Source organism: Condylura cristata, unplaced genomic scaffold, assembly GCF_000260355.1.
Source record: "Condylura cristata isolate star-nosed mole 26May11 unplaced genomic scaffold, ConCri1.0 scaffold00002, whole genome shotgun sequence".
NCBI lineage: Eukaryota > Metazoa > Chordata > Mammalia > Eulipotyphla > Talpidae > Condylura > Condylura cristata.
In genome coordinates this window covers 3,697,470-3,702,012 of record NW_004567103.1, presented here as the reverse complement: position 1 = coordinate 3,702,012, position 4,543 = coordinate 3,697,470, and the positions used below count along the sequence as shown (strand labels likewise).

Genomic DNA, 4,543 nt, shown 5'->3' with positions numbered 1-4,543 from the left:
GTTGGGGGGCAGAAGAGGCAGGGTCTTAAGGTAGGGGCAGCCTCGGCGAGCAGAGATTCCTAAAAAGGGGGGAGAAGAGGCGTGGGCATGAGGAAGACGCAGGAATCAGAGTTGGGTGCAAGTCTTCCTGTTCTGCTCTTAGCAGAAGTTTATTTTATACATTAGGAGCAAGCAGTGGGATGACATCAGCACATGACCTGAGCTGAGGATTATAATAAATCTTTCAGAGCATTTCCCCTCCATCCGGATCCTGTCTGGCGACAGAAGTTGCATATAGCTTGTGTCACCTGTCACACTGCAAGTCTGTGCGTTGCCCCTGCCCACTCCCTCCCAGGTCCTCTGATCCCCGTGAGTCCCGGGGAGGCAGCAGACAGGTACAGACACCTGTCTCAGCTGCTTGCTGAGGCTGCACCTGCTGCCCGCTGGCCCTGCTCAGGGAGCTGGTCATTGATGCCAAGCAGAGCTGGCTGGTACCCACGTGCCCTCCTGCCATATTTGCACGGCTGCTCCTCCAGTTGTTACCCCCAACTTCTCCACTGTGAGCCCCCAGTGTGTGTGTGTGGGGAGGTGGTTTTAGCCCTGAGTACAGGGGTCTGCTGATGTGGGATGGCCTGCTGGGCCCTGCCCCACTCCCTGGGCCAGTGCAGGTGTGCCCTGGGGGCCTGTCCGTTCCTGGCACAGGGGACCCCCTCAGGACTCAGAAGCAGCGCAGCAGGGGTGCTGCTTTGGCGCTCAGCCCTGACTCCCAGCCTGTCAACACATTTGCCTCGGACCCTCAGCTCAGGTAGAGCTGAGAGCTGGGCCCCATCGGAGCCTGCTGCAGCTGCGCACACACCTGCGCCCCGGTGCCCTGTGGACAGCCCGGCTGGTCCTGATGCCTCCTGCCCTGCTCACCCAGCACCCAGGAGCAACCCGGAGCCCTGGGCAGGCCGCTTGAGAACTTCCTCCCAGCTCACCCTTCATTCCTCTGTGGGTGCTGAGGGCTCCCCTAGTTTCCTTTCCCTCCGCCGTCCTCCTCACCTTTAAGGTGATTCTCCTCTATCTGGCTCTGCAGGAAACCCACCCAGTCTCCCCAGCTCCCACCTTCCTCACTGCTCCCCAAACAATTGCCTCAGGGAGAAAAAGGAGGAAGGAGGACAGACAGGTGGGGAAAGGAAAAGGCAAGGTGGAGACAAGGGGAGCGGAAGGGAGAGGAAGAAGGGGAGCATGAAGGAGGGGAGCTCTCCCTGGTGGCACAACTGGGCACTATGAAGCTATCGCAGCCACTGCAGTATGAGTTCAGACCCCCCACAGCCATCCCAGGGAGGGACCCACTGGGCACAGCACCTCTCTGTCTCCCCACTGCTCCCCTCAGCAGTGCATCCCACTAGATCTGCCTGTTCTGCTCCCCACTCTGTCTCTGGGCAGTCCTCTCACATACACCCCACACCTCTGGCCTGTACCCCAGTTCTGAATGCATTTTTTTTTTTAAGGGACAGCGTGATGAACAGGGGAGAAAGGCGGACCCAGCTCCGTAGCTCCCTCTCCCCTCATGGGCACTTTCCATCACTTTCCAACCAAGTTCTGCTTGAGTGAGCTCCAAGCGGCAGTCAGAAACCCTAGCTGCACTTTACCTGGCCATTGAAAACTGGAGATCTAGGGAGAAGCCTGTTTGTCTGACGACATTGTCTAGGTGTGGACGAGGAGGAAGAAATACTTTTGGCATTCTGCCTTTTTTTTTTTTAAGGTCTTTGTATTTTCCTGTTAATACCTGAACCTTTGCCATGTAAATAACACAGGTAAAGATAAACTCGATTGGCCCTGGACTCTGAACTTTAACATCCTGGCTGCTCTCTGGTCATCCTCCTTCCCACAACCGGAAAATTTGGAAATGTTATCTGGGAATTTAGAGTCACAGAATAAATAACCCAGAGGCAAAGCATGTTGATTTTAGACCAGCTTTAAGAGTACAATACTATCAGCACGTCTTAGCCTCCGTCCACTGCTCTGACTCTGTTCCTCCACCCGGCAAGCTACAGGGTCAGTCCCCTTTCCAGTCACCTGCTCGGGCCCCCAGTGGCCCTGCTCTCTGTCAGTATGCAGCTTGCCCACTCTCATGGCACTGCACCACTTACTGAGACAAGAATAAGTCCTTTTCCTTGCTATGCAGCACACCTGTATTTATTCCTTTTCTTTCTCGCGTGCTTCTTCTAACAGTGTTTCCTGAAAGGGGCTATCGGTGATAAACCTTCAGATCGCCAATATTCCATTCAGCCAGCAGTCAAACTCTAGGTTCAAAGGTCTCCGACCTCTTTGATACTTTTAAAGTGTCACTCAACTAAATCCAGAGTGGCTGTGAAGAAATCTGAAGTCACTCTGATGTTTCTCACCTGTTTGGAATATAGATGTGATGGCTGGAGCTTCAGCTGCCAGTTTGGCTCATGAAGATGAGCTGGGAGAATAGTCATGTGGCATGAAACCTGAGTCTTCAAAGAGCTAATGAAGTAGCTACTATATTAGCCATGAAGGATTCACCCCCAAACCTCTACAAGAGAAAAAAACTTTGTAACTCCGTTATCAGTGACTGAATGAATCTTACTTCATGCATCAATTATACTCTGCAGAAGTCTACTTAGCTTCCCCAGTGAGTTCAGTTCCCTGCATCTCTATGACCGTGACTGGCAAGGAGTGCACCCTCCCTCCCTCCCTTTGAACGTGGGCTGTGTGAAGGTAGGAACTTGTTCTAGTTTCTCTCCAGCTCTAGGCACAGCACCTGGCTGAGATGCTCAACAAAGCAAGTGAACAGCTGCTGGGTGGAGACCCGCGTGTTATCTGGAACCAGCTCAAATGCATCAGTTCGCATACCAAAGCTGTGAGAGACTGAACTAAGAGGCGGACCCCTCCAGATTGGTAGATCCGATTTGAATGAACCAAGGAACTTCACAAGGCTTTGTCTTGAGCACCTGCAAAGTAGGGAAGTTTCCCCACATACACCCACCCTGCCCCCCCCTCACAGAGGCTCCCAGTCTGCCTCACTGCGCAGTCATGCAGTCCAGACAGTCTCAGACACATCCCACAGCACCTCTCCTCCAGGCCCTATCCTTGGGTCAGCCTCTGGGGCCACATCCCAAAGGGAGGAGTTTAGCACTCTCCCTTCAGCGGCAACCCCCAAGCCCATCCCTGTCATTTAAGCAGTTATCTTCTTTTGCCTGCCTTCCCCCCAAAGGACTGAATCACCGAGCTGGAACCCAACCTCACTCCAGCCCAGGGCTTCTTGCTGCAAAACTTAGACTTTTCGGGTGCAAACCCCCACATCTCTACACTGAGCAAAGACAGAATACATAGTCAAGAGATGGGGGCCTTCCCCCAAACAGTGGCTAAAACAAATGTTGGATGAGTCCATTTAGGGCAGGGTCGCTTATATATCTTTGAATTTAGTGTTTGGTTACAGTAGGTGTTCAAAAGAAGTTGGTTTCTCCAGTGGGCATACGCATTCTCCAGCAGAAAATGTTGACAGCAGAATTACAGGAGGCAGGAAACAGAGTAACTAACTAGACAAGCAGGTGTGGGGGGGCGGCAGTGGGGGTTATATGGTGAAGGAGAGGGCTGAGTATTAACTTGTTCTTGACCCAGGGGACCTTTGGTCTATTACTGTGTAACAGAGGGCAGTAGAGAGACCCGCGTGCCCAGTGCCACAGTCCCGGGCCAGGCAGATGAAGTGCAAAAATAAGTTGCACGAGGTAGAGTTCAAATGCTCAACATGGTCTGGTCTGGAGAGTGGCCATTGCATTGGACAATACGGATGTTATAAATATTTCCGTCAGCGGAGGTTCTCTTGAACAAAGCTGACCAGACCCTGACAATAAAGGAGCGCACCTCTGCTTCCCACCTGCCCCCACCCCAGCAGATCATCGGACCCCTGGGCGAGGGCAGTTGTCACCTCTTGGTTTCCACCCGATCTCCAGTGGCAAAGGAATAAGTATTTGTCGAAATAACGAGCCCTCGGTAAGTTTGTGTTAAATGTTGAAGACACAAAGATGCGTTCAGTGACAAATAGAGGGGGAGCGCAAGGGGTGTCCGGCTTCCCCTTCTGGGTGCGTTCAGGCCCCACCCCCCTACTACTCTAGCGCAACTATAGGGGGCCGCCTCCAAAGTCCCCAACAACAACCACGCCCCGGACACCACAGAAATGTCTCCTGAGACATTTTACGGGGGTGGAGTGGGGAATGGGATCAAAAACGGGGTGGGGGGAGGGAAGTGCACCGAACTGTGGTGATGGCTCGAGGGTGAACTGGTGGCGGGAAGCCCACGGGGATTGCAATGCAACTGAGATGGAAAAATGCACAAAATGATGTAAAAGTAAACTGCTATATTATACTACATTAAATAAATTTTTTTAAAAGTCTCCTGCAGGTCCGCAAGCGAGCTAGCACGAGGTACCTCTTCACGCCGCCTCCCTGCCCCTTCATCTCGTGCCCAGTGTCCAGTAGGTGCCCAGATAACGGTGGGGTGTGCGCGTGGGCGGAGGGCGCGACCAGCACCGAGGGCTCAGTTTCCCCGCGGG

At 53.2% G+C, this 4,543-nt stretch overlaps 1 long non-coding RNA gene across 1 annotated transcript in view; it reads left to right on the top strand.

Annotated features, from left to right (window-relative positions):
* Positions 1-4,387: 4,387 nt before the first annotated feature.
* The window catches only part of LOC105853624, a 6,891-nt gene continuing 6,735 nt past the window's right edge, over positions 4,388-4,543 (top strand). Inside the window, exon 1 of the long non-coding RNA XR_001145448.1 lies at positions 4,388-4,465. This is a non-coding gene — a long non-coding RNA (uncharacterized LOC105853624). The remainder of the gene's footprint in view (positions 4,466-4,543) is intronic.